The following is a 14916-nucleotide window of genomic DNA, read 5'->3' as shown; positions in this document are numbered from 1 at the left end:
GAACACTGAATGCTAAAAGTAGGAACCTTAGTTCAAACCGTGGGCTCAGATGTTAATGGAAACACATTCTATAACATAAAATAATCCTATCATCGATCGGATATATATTACTCCGTCTAAATTATTTATATTTTGCTCACAAACAGTCCATATTCATAAATATCATGTTTGGATTGATTTATTTTTGTCTTTATACACAGTCTGTTCTCCAAGCTCTGGGCTTTTAATTAATCTGGATTTGGGGTATACATTCTTTGTGCCTTGATTAATACCAGAAAGGCTTTATTTAATTAAGGAGACCGACTGGTGAGAGACATTTTAATAAAAAATGTCCTAGGCATACAGTACATCTGTATTTAATACTTGCAAAGGAAAAAACCCTGATTTATTATATATATTTTAAAAATCTTTTGAATCAGGCAATGGTTCTAGTTCCTGTGATGAATGCCTTCATGCACCTAACTCAACTTGAAGCCTTCACCACGGACAAGAGAAAGAAACAGAGGCCCAGGAAAAGCCCCCGACATCATGACAGACCTGAGGCAGAGCGATTTCACTTCTCAAACAAATACATGAAAATACAGATGTCTTCGGTATTTCCTTTGTTAGCACCTGGCACCTCTCTGTAGGCCCCTGGAGGACATTGCTCTGCAAAGACGGTAGGTGAGGAAGTGGAACTGAATCCTAAAATCTAAGAGACTCATAGATTTTGTTTAATTTACTTATTTAGTTTTTTTTTCAATTACAGTTGACATTCAATATTAATTTCAGGTGTACACATAGTGGTTGGATACTTCTATATCTTATAAAGTGATCCCCTGATAAGTCTAGTATCCACCAGGCACCATACGTAGTTATTACAATATTATTGACTCTATTCCTTATGCTGCACTTACATCCCTGTGACTATTTTTTAACTGCCAATTTGTACTTCTTAATCTCTTCACCTTTTCACCCAGCCCCCTCCCATCTGACAACCATCAAACTGTTCTCTATAAGGAGACTCATATTTTTAAATTTGTGATTTATGCTGTTGAAAATGGGTGTCCTTTTAAAGTCAGTGTTTCTTTCATAGACATTTTGATGGAAAGGTTTTTCTAGAATGGTATTTAAATGAAAAGGTTTGAATGTATTCTTTCATAAGGATTTACCTCAATGAAGGATAATTTATATGATGGGATCAATATCCTTGTGTGGCTCATGTATGTAAATGTTTATTTATTTTTCTGGTTATTCCCTAAGTCTTAACCATGGGAGTCTAGGTGTGGAACCGTTTTGGAGCTTTTGGCTGCGTTTTGAACAATGTCTTCTTGAAAAGCACCCTTTCATTCCCTCCCCGATGAGCACGTGATTTGCTACATCCTCGCCATCATCACCTATATATGTGTTTGCGTTCCATACTTTATATTAAATGTAAACTGTAGCAAGTGAATTAGGAATGCATCTCCTATAAATACATGCAAACATATTTTATATTGCATAGTTGTCACAGAGATGTTTTAAGCATTTCATTCAAGTACCTTGTAAATCCTCGGGGCAGTGATCCTCGGAGGTGTGGAGCATTGCTTCTCCAGGCATGGTCCCTGGACCAGAGCATTAGAACTTGCTAGAAATGCAGATCCTTGAGCCCGCACCAGGAACGGTGGGGATGAGATCAGCACTGTGTGTTCACAAGCCTTCCAGATGATTCTAATGTGTACTGGCCTAGGGGTTCTTAAGAAAACAAAATCCAAATGGGGCTCTCTGGAGATGAATCTCCAACCACAGTCAAAAGGTGGAAATAAGGCAGGTATGTGAGAACAAGAGAGAAGAGGAGAACTGCAATTTCTCAGGGATGGAGCGGTTTCTGAGGAGAGGGAAGGCAAGCAGGAAAGCATGAAACATATCAGTTATCTCATCAGTTCCGCTTCCCCTGGCGATGTCAATCTCCCCACTAGGTTTGATTTTATTTTGGAAGAACACGTGGAGCAGTTAAGACTCAGCTGTGCCTCCTCACGCTAAGATTCGCAAGTGCCCAGAAATTCTGGAACCAACTGTCACGAACAAAATGTTCCATGTGATGTACGCACAGCCCAGTATTGGGTGTGCCAACTGTTGGCAAGGCAACAGTGCATCCCATGGGAATTTCAAACCACCAATTTCATTGGTGGCATCTGATGGTGGGGCAGGGACACTCATAGGAGGGGGGTGTATGTTGTCAGGAGACTCACCGCACAGGGGTTACGTTCTCTACAGCTAACAGCGCTGAGCAACACTCAGAGCAACTGGGTGCAAGGAAGCTACTAGAGTTTGTTATTTTGTGTACACTCTGTATTAGAGGATACTTAGATTTGAGAATTACAGCCGTTTTGGATCATGGCTGCATTTCTCCATGTCACTGCCATACCAATGGACACAAACACCTAAGATAACAAAAATGTCGTTGAAGAAAGTTACATCACAGAGAAATGCACTAGATTTTTTTAAAAAAGAAACTTTTTGTTTTTAATGAATTAACTCTGAGTACCTATAGTAGCCATGGGGACACCAAGAAGAGTCAACATGGAATTTAAGAAATAAGAATTCCAATTTACAGATTCAAACCCCTGGGAAAAGCACGCTGTCTTACGTAAAATGGAACTAGAAACTTTTTGTAAAGCATGAAAACAATGCGACTGCAACTCACAGAGCCGAGTTGAAACTATTGCTTTAAACTATAATGTAAGTAATCAGCATTTTTGTTTTTAACCATAGATGTTCCTACTGTGAGCTATGTGCAGTTTTCCTTTCCCAATACTGTCTCTATTACTTAAATTTATTGGCGTAACGATGGTTAGCGACATGATATAATTTTCAGATGTACAAGGTTATCATTTGTCCTCTGCGTACTCTATTGAGTGCTCATTGTCCTAAGTATAGTTTCTTTGCCTTGCCATGTATTTGACCCCCTTTACCCACTGGGCTCTGCCCCCAAGAATTAATATTGTTAAAATGTCCACACTACCCAAAGCCATCTACAGATTCAATGCCATCCCTATCAAAATCCCAATGGCATTTTTAACAGAAATAGAACCAAGAAGTCCTCAAGTTTATATGGAAAAAAAAGACCCCAGAAGCCACAGCAGTCATGAGAAAGAAGAACAAAGTCAGAGGTATCACCCTCTCTGACTTCAAGTGACACTGAAGGCTACAGTAATCAAACAGCATGGTGCTGGCAGGGATCCAGACTGGTGGAGAGAACAGGGAGCTCTGACACTGCTTCAGTAGAGCCCTGGAAGGTGTTCTAAGTAAATACACCCGCATAGGTGGGCATTTCAGTCACCACCCAGCTGCTCATCTGGTGCAGACCTTGAAAGGGGCTTCCATGGAGAATGGGCCCAGAGGACGGACAGCACAAACCCGTCACCCTTGGTTGTTGCATGGGGGCAGTCATCTGGAACGACGCCTTGGGAACGTCCATTTGAATGGACACGTTCCTAAAGGCACACTGGTGTTAAGTTCACTATGTGAACAAAGGATAGTTTGGGGACATAAAATGGCTTTCGCACTCTGTTCTCTTGTCTTTTCTGACCAGTTCATTGTGTACATGAGCTTACATTTTACTTACCACAGCTCCTTTTGGCTGATTTGCAAGGTTTTGAATACTTAGCCCTCTCATTAAATTAATTCATGCATCATGAAAATGCAATTATTTCCAAAATCAAAATTGTGAGGGAACGTCAACATTCAAGGGAAAATGTACTCCCGGCTCCCAGACCTGCTAATCCTCGAGAATGTAGTCACCGCTGCGTCACTGCTGTTACTTTCTGTTTTCTTCTGATTTTCTCTTCACTGTGTATTTGTCTTTGTCCATTCCAGCTGCTATTAACAAACACCACAGGCAGGGGCTTACAAACAACAGACACTTATCCCTCACAGCCTAGAGGCTGGACGTCCAAGATCAAGGTCCACCCAGGTTCAGTATCTGGTGAGGACCTGCTTCCTGGTTCACAGGCCGCGTCTTCTCCTGTGACCTCACGTGGAGGGAGGGGCAAGGGGGCTCTCTGAGCCTCTTTATAAGGACACTAATCCCATCATGGGGGCTCCACCCTCACGACCTCATGACCCCCCAGAGGCTCCACCTCCTTCCCCCACCACCTTGCGGGTTACTTGTCAGGGTATGAACTTGGGGGGAACACAAACATTCAGTCCATAGCAAAACCAAAGTCACATTTTACTGAATTGGACACTTTTGTTCTAGCTCTCCATTTTACCACTGAGATACTCTTCACAACATATGAGCTAACAAGCAGAGGGTGCTTGTGTGTCTACATGTATATGCACACACATATGCATACACACTTATGCATGTCCCTACTTGTCTTCTTATTGGAGAAAGAGACAGATGCATAAACATTTGTTTATTTGGAAGATGGATGCTCTTCGATTTGCGTTTTAATGCCTAATGGATTGATTCTATTTGACATGAGCTGTGTAGAGTGAAGCTGTTAGAATGAGCTTTGTGTGAGCAAGAGTGACTCCATATTGAATGAGCAAGAGTGACTCCGTTTTGGCCATGTGCAGAGAACTTAGCAGACAACACCCAGGGAACCGCCAGATTGCCCTGGTAATTGGGTGTAACAAGCTCCACCCCGAAGGTTTGCTACTGAACACAAGAGGCTGTCAGGGTCACCGGCTGGCTGCCCTGATAAGGTGATGTCAGGAAGGCACTCAGAACTGCAGAAGACCTGAGGACTTTTGTAGAGACCAGTCTCGACTGAGAGGAGACCATGCTGCCACTCTGCTCCGAGAACCTTGCGCTCTACTCTGCTCCCCGCGGACCCAACCTCTGCCGGCCCAGCCTCCCGGCCCAGCCTCCCGGCCCAGCCTCCCTTCCTCACTCCACCAGGACTCTGATTGGCTTTGGGACTGGTTCATTATTGTATTTTACCCAATTATCTTATTCCTCTGTGTGCTTCCCTGTTTGGTGTGTTGATGGTTGATCTTTGAGTAAAGAGCATATTGAAAGGCATTTAAGATCTTGCGTGCTCTGTTCTTCACTCGTGCCACGGCGACTGCAGAGCCTCAGTCAGTGCCAGGTACGTCCTGGGGGTCTGAGAGTCTGACTTGCAGGAAGAGACTACAGCACGGTCTGTGAGCCTAATAGTCGCTCGTGACCTCAGCCTATCGTGCCGTCAATCATTTCTGTAGCAGTGGACCCAGTGTGGCCACCAGCAAAGTAGCAGTGCCACACAAGCGGGCACAGTGACCATGGCCAGAGCTCAGACAGCAGAGGAGCCCTGCACTCGGACAGTGGATCAATGGGCTGCCCTGCAGAGGGCACGTGAAGTTCTTACCATGGAAATGGTTCTCGCCATGGAAAGGCCTGGCTCAGAGGCAGACATGAGTGTGGATGCAGCTGGGGGCAGGCGCTGCCTTCTGAGCAAGCCCCACCCCACCCAGGACTTCCAGGGCCATGGTGGGAGCACGGGCTCCCACCGCACAAGAGGCCCGTCCCACAGTTTAACCAGAAGCGTTGTGTCTGCAGTCAGTTCAAGTGACCCGGGACAGAGCAGCCCAGAAACTCGTCCAAACGGCTGAAAGGCACAGCCTGTCCCACGCAGCTCCCCACACAAATCCCGACTGGGGAGAAGGCATGTCCTCAAACCCCCACAATGCAGTGCAGAACAGTCGCAGGGTACTGGGTGCTCTGAAGGAGACCCCATTCCCACCCAACTCGAGACGCCCACGGGCGTACGACGTTTTGAACTTTCTCGGTCCTATTTCCTCATCATCCGTAAATACATTCAACACCTGCCTTAAATTACAACCAGACATTTGGTTTACAAATCAGGGCATGAAAATGTTTTACCCAATGTGTTTGCATGGCTTAACCTCACCTCATTAAGTCGCACATGACATCTTGAAAGCCCACTACACCCTAGAGGACATAAGGTGTCCACAGGGGTGCAAACTAAACACGATCTCGACCCCAGAGGAAGAGAATGATTCAATCAGAGTGTGATGCCATTGGCACTGTAACGCACTGTTGGAGCTACCCTGAAAACAGGCAACGTGGTGCAAGGCTGCTAAGGCTCCTGTGCTCACGCACAGTTCTCCCAACACTGCTTCACATGATCAGGGACAGGTCAGTCCAGGAAGACGCTGCAACGTGGTGGGCCTCATCCAACCCTGAGGGCCTGAGGAGAACGGAAGGCAGGGGAAGGAGGAAGTCTTCTTCTTGCCTGACTCCTGGGGCTGTACTGTCAATGCCACTCCCTCAGACTGGGACGCATACTCTCAGCTCCCTGGATGAATTGCGTACAGCACAGGCTCGTCCCGGTCTGCAGCTTCAAGTGACAGGGATCCCTCAGCCACCACCAGTGTATGAGCCAACCGCTTACAGTGGTTCTCCATACGGACAGAGATACAAAGAGACGGTACAGATGTGGGTATGGACATGGGGACAGACTCAGATATACGGGTACAGGCACATACACAGGGACACCCAGACACACAGACATACAGATAGACACAGAGACACAGACACAGACAGACTGGTAGACAGTGGAAGACAGAAATGCTAGTTAATTTACTCTGTTTACGTTACTGACTTGAAAGTATATTTTTCTTTTTACCCTTATGTCACGCAGGGTGTCAGGCGGGGTCTCTGGTCCCACTCTCCACATAGGAACACAGGATATGGTGAGGCCAAAAAGGAACACCCACGGAGCCATAGATAGGGGAGTCATACCACTATAGTCTCACTGGCGCCTGGGTTGGAGACAAAGGAAGCAGGAGCCACACGATCCACAACCCGCCATCCGCTTGTCTCTGCCAACCAACCTCACTTGCTAGCTGCAATCCGCTTCTCTGCGATCCCTAATCTACACTCCCCACACCACGCCATGCCAGGACGCCAAACCACTACACCACCACCTTGCTAGCTTAGCCAGGGCAGTTATATCAGTGGCTAATGGCTAACCGGTAACAGCCGATGGCCAACTAGTCACAGCTGGTGACCATCTACTACCTGAGCCAGCACCTTTCTATGTGAGGCCCAGAGCCTGGAAACTGCTCTCTGGGGTTCTGTCCCCACACCCTATCTCATACTTTCTTCCCAACTAATTTTCTTTTACATAGCCCTTTCTAATAACGATGGCTGTTGGGAAGGTAGGAAATCGATGCATCTGTTTGAACAGTATTTCAATGATATTTCTGCCATTTCATCTGTGGACACTCAGGACAAATAAAGTACAAGGGGCAGCTTCTCATGTATCCATACAGTATTTGTCGACTGCCTACAACCCGCCACTTGCGGTGTTAGACGTTTAAGTTAGCCTTAAAAAATTAGGTACGATGTCAGCTCTAAAGTCAAGGTCATTACAATCTATGGGGGACCAAGAAGAATAACAGAGTGAAATGCACTTGGTGACAAAGCTCAGTGCAGGATTAAACGCATCACACATACGATGATAAAGCTAATCGCCGACTGCTAAGGTGATAAAGAAGGGCCCTCAGCCCACGGTGTGTAGTGAGGGGAGACTGACCAGAAGGGGACACAGCCCAGGGGACGCCTCAGCTCTGTCTAAAGTTCAGCCAGGTGGAAATACCAAAGGGGCATTCAGAAACAAGAAAGGGTGTAGGCAGAGAAATTCCCTCCTCTTTCTCCAAGATCCCCATCTTATATTCTCCAATCTCCCAGACATTTGTAATACAATTAAACTCATCTGTCAAATTCTACATTCAATACTGTTATCTCCTACCTCCTAAATGATTTTCTTTTATTTGCATACATTAAGGTTAACTCTGTCTACTGCATAATGTCAACCCTGCCCCCTTCTCCAAACCCTGGTGAACACTGATATTTTCACCATCACTATAGTTTTACCTTTTAGAATGCTGTTTAGCTGAAAACATCAATATGTGTCTTTTTAAAGACTGTCTTCTTTCACTCAGAACTATGCATTTAAGATTCACTGTTTTCTCTTTATGGCTTGCTAGCTCATTTCCCTTTATCACTGAATAATAACTCACTGTATAGATATAGCACAGCTTGAAATCAACTCACCTATTGAATTGTGTTTGCTTCCTGTTTGGGACTACTAGGAATAAAGCTTCAATCAACATTAATGGCAGGTTCCTGTGTAGACATGTGTTTTCAAATCAGTTTGGCAAATCCCTAAAAGCATGAGTAACAGATCATATAAGACTGTGTTTAGTTTTGTAAGAAACTGCCAAACGCTCTTCCAAAGTCACCGCATCACCCTGCTCTTCCCAGCAGCAGTGAGTCACGTCTCTCATTGTTCCACACTCTGGCCAACAGGTCATATTGTCAGCCTTTCTAACAAATATCTCAATAGAAATAGCGAATGATATTTCTCACAGCTAAGCCGTGTTGTTTTAACGTGGTGTTCTCTAATGACGGTAGTGTTAGGCTCCTTCTCAGATGCTGAGTTTTCATCTGTCCATCGTCTTCAGTAAGGGGTCTGTTCAGACCTCTTGTCTGTTTTGTTTACATGTTTTAAAATTTATTTTTCAATTACAGTTGTCATACAATATTACATGCATTTCAGGTGTACAACATTTATATGATTTATGAATATATATATATATATATATATATATATATATATATATATAAATTAAACATTTATAAAATTTATGAAGTGATCTGCCCCAATAAGTCTAGTACCATCTGGCACCATCCATAGCGATTACAATATTATTGACTATATTCCTTATGCTGTACTTAAGTAAAGAACAGCTCCAACCAACTGAGCCATCCCCATGACTATTTTGTAATTGCCAATTTGGACTTTTTAATCCCTTCACTGTTCTCACGCTGCCCCCAACACCCCTCCCATCTGGCAACCATCAGTTTGTTCCCTGTATCTCTAAGTCTGTTTCTGACTTGTTTGTTCATTTACTTTTTCTTTTTTAAATTCCACATATGAGTGAAATCATATGGTACTTGTCATTCTCTGACTTATTTCACTTAGCATAATGCCCTCTAGGTCCATCCATGTTGTCGCAAATGCTAAGATTTCATTCTTTTTTATGACTAAATTATATTCTATAGTATATATATACCACAACTTCTTTATCCCTTTGTCTACTGATGGACAATTATTTTGCTTCCATATCTTTTACCTATTTTAATTGGATTGTTACATTATACTTGAGGTTTAAGAGTTATTTGTATAATTTGGATGTATATCCTTTAACAGATTTTTCTTTTGCAAATATTTTCTCCAAGTCCGTTGCTGTGTTTTCATCCTCTTAACACAAAGTGACTTCCACAAAGCAGAGATTTTAAATTTTAATACAATAAAAATTATTCCTTTCATAGATTGAGCATTTGGTGATATATCAAAATCTTATCTCCAAATCCCAAATCACCTAGATTTTCTTCTGTATTTTCTCTTAGCACTTTTATAACTTTGCATTTATATTTTTGTCTTTGATCTACTGTGAGTTATTTTTTACAAAAAGTTTAAGGTCTAAGCCTACACTCATTTTTGCTTATAGATGTATAGGTATTCCAGCACCATTTGTTAAAACACCGTCTTTTCTTTATTGAATTGCCATTGCTCCTTCTGCAAAGGTCAGAGGTCAGTGACTATGTTGTGTGGGTCCATTTCTGGGCTCTCTACCCTGTACCATTGATCTATGTGGCTGTCTTTTCAACATTACCATCCTACTCTGATTATAGCTGCTTCAGAGTAATTCTTAAATTCAAGGAGTTTGAAGTTCTCCAAAGCAGGAGTTCTAGAACTTTGTTCTAATAGGTTGGCTATTCTAGGTCACAGAGCAACAGACAACCTTTCAGGTTGTATTCTATGACTTCTCATAATATTTCACCCCCTGTAAATTTCCTTCTCTTGGATTGGGACAGAATAGTAGCTGAAATACAAATAAGGAACAGTTCTTGAGTCACCTAAATGCCTATCTTCAGTTATTGAAGAAATTCAATTTTTCCTTAAAAGTAAGCATGTCTCGTCCCTTCCCTTCAGTTATGCTCAGAAGTAACTAACCTAATTGACCACAAGTGAATTTTATTTTGTGACCTAACAACCTATAAAAGTCAACGTTTTTGTGTGTGGGGGGTATTTATAGGCCAATTACAGTAAAATATTACTAGTCCCTAATTAAGCTGTTTGTTGTGAATAATCTGGGTTTGGTCTCCAGGCTTTTTTTTTTTTTTTCTAAGTTAGGTGCACATTTGAGTTATGGAAAACATAATTGTCACTTCAACACTGAGAGATTATACTCTCTCAATGCTGTGAATATTGAAATACAGACTCTCTTTTCTGTCTGTTTAAATTATTGCAGTTCCAAGAAGTAGGTTGTAACATTTATTGTTTGTTCTAATAAAAACTTAGATTTCTTTTTTATTAGATACTTACATAATATAAGTTTTAAATACTTGTGTTCAGGAAGTTAAAATAATATTATAATTATATTTCATTGTTATTATACCTGTTACCTAGGGAAACTGCATATTCCTCATTTGCAAATTAATGTGTTATGTTGGTATCTTAAAATAGCGGTATTCTTTGTTATTATTCCTTGGAAATCTTTATCTAGGAAACTACTCTAAGTAGGAATTTGATTCTCCAATAACAGAAGCCCTCTTGACTCACCCATGATAATATAAACTTATTCTAAACTATATTCTGCACATGTGGCAACCACAGTGCTCCATTATTTTGGATGCAGATATGCCTTCTGTCACTTATGCTCCACAGATACAGAATGTACCCTAAGTGAACAAAAGGGATTCTTAGCAAGTCAATAGTCTCATATGTTTTATTTATTTTGGCTTTGTGACTCAGTGAAACTAAGAGTCTAGGCTTTAATTTTCTAAATTAGAAAAATAGAAAATAACAATAAAGTCACCTATTTCATTGTGTTGTTTTAAAAATTAGATGCTATGTAAAGTACCCTGCACAGGGTGTGGCCAGAGGAAATGCTAAATATAGGTTGGGTAGTCACCTAAGCTGGCATTGTTAAATTGAAATTAATACTACTTTTTTATTATTCGTGACAAATCTTTCCCATATCTTTTTACACTGAAGAGATTAAAGTTTTGAGAGGCAAAATGATGACAAGTGACTTCCAGCTTCTGCTCGAACATGCACAGCTGGAAAGAATGTCACTCAAAAACTTAGAAAGAAAAAGTGCCAAACAATAAGGTTGGTTTTTCTTGAACTCGTTTTTGTACTGAGGTTGGAAAGCCACCGACTTGCCCAAAATCAAAGAAGAGACTGGTGCCTGCAGAGAAAAATTAGACAGATGAGAACATGGGCTTACAGGGAAAGACGCACCTGAGCACAGGTAGGAAGAGCTCAGAGGAAGTGGTTGGCAGATTGTGACCGCAAGAGAGAATGCAGCCCCTTGGTGCAAATGCAGCCTCTGTTCTCATGTGTGTCATGAGACGGGATTTTCCCTCCAGAACAAACCAGGGAACCTCCACAAAAGCTGTGAGGGAGCTGAGAAAGTGCCTCTGTGCTGCAGACTTCGGGAGAGAAACATTATGCACTGCAGGAAGGCCGTGAAAACCCACCCAGGCACTTTTCTCCTCTATAGAAATATCTGTAATCTTTAGACATGCTTATCTACCTAGATCTTCCCAAAGGATGTTGAAAAATCTATAATCTGTGGGTATAAACATGATCATCCTTGGAATACTGATGAAAACCGTTTCAGCTGGGGGAGTGGACCAGGAAAATGCCCCTCCACCCTGGAAGAAGAGAAGACATAAAAGAGGGTTCAGACTGAAGCTGGCAGAGGGGCAGGGGCACCGGGAGTCCTCAGATCCACAATCCAGGAACGTGCTGTCTGCCAGGATGGAGAATGAGTCAAAGTAACAGACCCCCAACCCCCACCCCCACGCCAGACATTTAATGGACAACAAGAGAACAAACAGACCATGCCTACAAGTTTGACAATTTAACATGAGATTAACCAGCTCCTTGAAAGACATAACTACCAAAATTCACTAAAGAAGAAACAGATATCCAAAATAGTCCTATATCTATTCAAGAACTTGAATTTGTAGTTGTGAATCTTCCAATACAGAAAACTCCAGGTCAGTTGGTTTCTCTGGTGAAGTCCAACAAATAGTTAAGACAGAATTGTGAGCTGTGAGCTGCGCCATAGTGGGCATCTTCTCACAATACAGATGAGTCACACAATCATGCTGGATGCATTAAGCATACACAGTGATGTAGCCCAATTATTTCTCAATAAAACTGGAAAGAAGGAATGCTTAGCAAGTCTACACAATCTTTTCCAGAATATAGAATAAAATAGAATATAGAAAACAAGACCAACATTGCCCTAATATGGAAACCAGACAAAGATAATACAAGATCAGCCAACTAGATAATATCTCTCGTGAATTTAAACACAACTATCCTCAACCAACAAAGTATAAAAAGAGTGATACTTTAGTAGAAAGTGCTGTCCTGGGAATTTAAGGCTGGCTCGATATCAGGATACCGATCAAAGTAATTCACCATATGAAAGAGATAAGTCACAATACATTCAGGAAAAGTGTTTGACAAAAAAATAGGTAATCTTCATTCATGATACAAATTCTCAGCAAATTAGGATAGAAGGGAACTTCCTTAATGTTCTAAGTGGCATCTGTGAAAAACATACAGCTGCAAGTTTTCATAGATGTCACTCAGTGGGTTAGTATGATTGCCCCTCAAATTGAACACTGGACGAGGATTTCCCCACTCACCACCACTATTCAACATCATGCTGGAAATCAGAAATCTCTGTTATAGAAGGCATGTTACATATCTAGAAATTCCCAAAGACTCTAAAACAGAAAAATCTTCTAGAAATAGAAGGTAAATTTTACAAGACTGCAGAAGACAGAGTCATGTGAGGTTTAAATAAGAAACTCAATTACATCTTACATACTAGAAATGAATCATTGGTACAAAAATCTTATTTACCAAAATAAGATACTTAGGTATAAATCTAACAAAATATGTGCATAATATAAATGCTAAAATCTATACACTGCTGATGAAAGAAATCAAAGAAGATCTCAGTAAACGAGGATACATGCCATGTTCACTATTGGAAGTCTCAATATGGTTAGTACATCAATTCCGCCCAATTGAACGTATAGACTCAACACAATCCCCATCAAAATGCCAGCAGACCTTTGGGGATATATTGACAAGCTTATTCTGAAATCTGAATGGAAAGACAGATGAACTAGAAGAGTGCAAACAATTTTGAAAACAACATCGTTACAGACTGAGATGTGACAAGGAAAAGGAAACGGGATCCTGGGTTAGATGATGGAACAATAAAAGGCCATTAGTGGGGAAACTGACGAAAGCCAAATAAATGCTGGTGTTCGTAGCATTACACTGCCGTTACATTCTTCCACTTTAGAATTGTGCTAGGTTTGTGCAAGATGCTAGCATCAGTGGGAACTGAGTGGGGTTACGTGTGTCAGTCCTCTGTGCACATTTTACTCTTCTGTGAGTCTAAGCCTGTTTCCAAATTAAATTAAAAGCTCTAAGGACAAGACAACGGAGACAACACTTTCCTTAGAAGGGGTCTGTCTGAGTGGGGGTGGGCAGGTTTAAGGCTGAGGCTGCTGGCACGGCCCAGGGTCACTGTGGCAGAGTGACTGTGAAGGGGTCCACTGAACACTCTTTCACCTTCAGATGTGAACAAGATGAAAAGTCTCCAGGGGAATCCCGTGTGCCAGATGGACCTAGAATGAGGAATGCTACACCCCCACAAGGACGGCCACCGCCAAACGACAGAGGACACCCACTGGTGGTGACAGAAGCCGCCTCCCTAGCTAGTGAGGAAGTGAAATGGTGCAGCCACATTTGAAGACAGCTTGGCAGCTTCTTAAAACATCAAACATAAACTTTATCTGCAACCCAGAAACCCCATTCCTAGGTCCTGCAAGATAAACAGGAAAGTGCTCCCACAGAGAGGTGTGCAATGCACGTTGCAGCAGCATTCATGACAGCCAAAACCTAGAGAGAACCCAAATGTACGTAACTGATGGATGCACAGGGAAAACAGGGCATTTTCTTACAACAGAGCACTATTAAGCAATAAAAAGAAATGAAATATTGGTAAGTAATAACAGGGATAAACGTCAAAAACAGTATGCTATGTGAAAGACTCCAGACACAAAAGACTGCCTCTTATATGATTCCCCCTATAAAATATATCCAAAACAGACACAGATAAATGTATACATGAAGCACAGATGGGTGGTTGCCGAGGACTGGGGACAGCAGCGGGATTGCCTATAAATGGGAGTGACTCTGTCCCCAGGCCTTGCAGTATCGTCTGAGCTTAGTTCCCTCTGGAATCAGAGGCGATCAGTAAGTCACAGGGATAGTTACAGGATGAAACAGTGACACCTGTCCTCACGAGGGTTAATGTGGGCTGTAGTGCCGGATGCGGTTCCATTAGATGCCCCTTCACTTAAGCCTGAAAGCAATGCTGGGAGCAAGGTCCCATTCGTAGGACGATGTCACAGGGCAGGGATGTCCTGCACCGAGGTCACTGGATGGCAGGGGCAGCCAGTCTTCCAACTCTACACACGAGTGTAACCACTCGTCAACACAGCAGACCACGGACGCCCAAAAGGGACATCCAGGACAGCTCACCAGGTCGTCATGAGTGTGTGTCTGCTTACCAAGGAAGGGTTGTCTACAGGTGCCTGTGTCCTCGTTCCAGCAAATGTTGGTGACACGTGGGCCTTGGTTACCCCCCTGGTGTGTAACGCAGCTGCTTGGGGGGCAAGTCACTAAAGAATGCAGCCTCACTTGAAAACTTTCCTGAATGAATGCAGCATTCCAATAAAAGGAGGACAAAGAGCACAGGCATCTGTGTAAAATGTCTAATGACATTTAGCAAATGGGGGGCAAACCTCCAGTTCTGCAAAGGAAACCT

This window comes from Rhinolophus ferrumequinum, unplaced genomic scaffold (assembly GCF_004115265.2).
Source record: "Rhinolophus ferrumequinum isolate MPI-CBG mRhiFer1 unplaced genomic scaffold, mRhiFer1_v1.p scaffold_109_arrow_ctg1, whole genome shotgun sequence".
NCBI lineage: Eukaryota > Metazoa > Chordata > Mammalia > Chiroptera > Rhinolophidae > Rhinolophus > Rhinolophus ferrumequinum.
The sequence above is the reverse complement of the archived record's forward strand: the minus strand, read 5'-3'. Positions refer to the sequence as shown.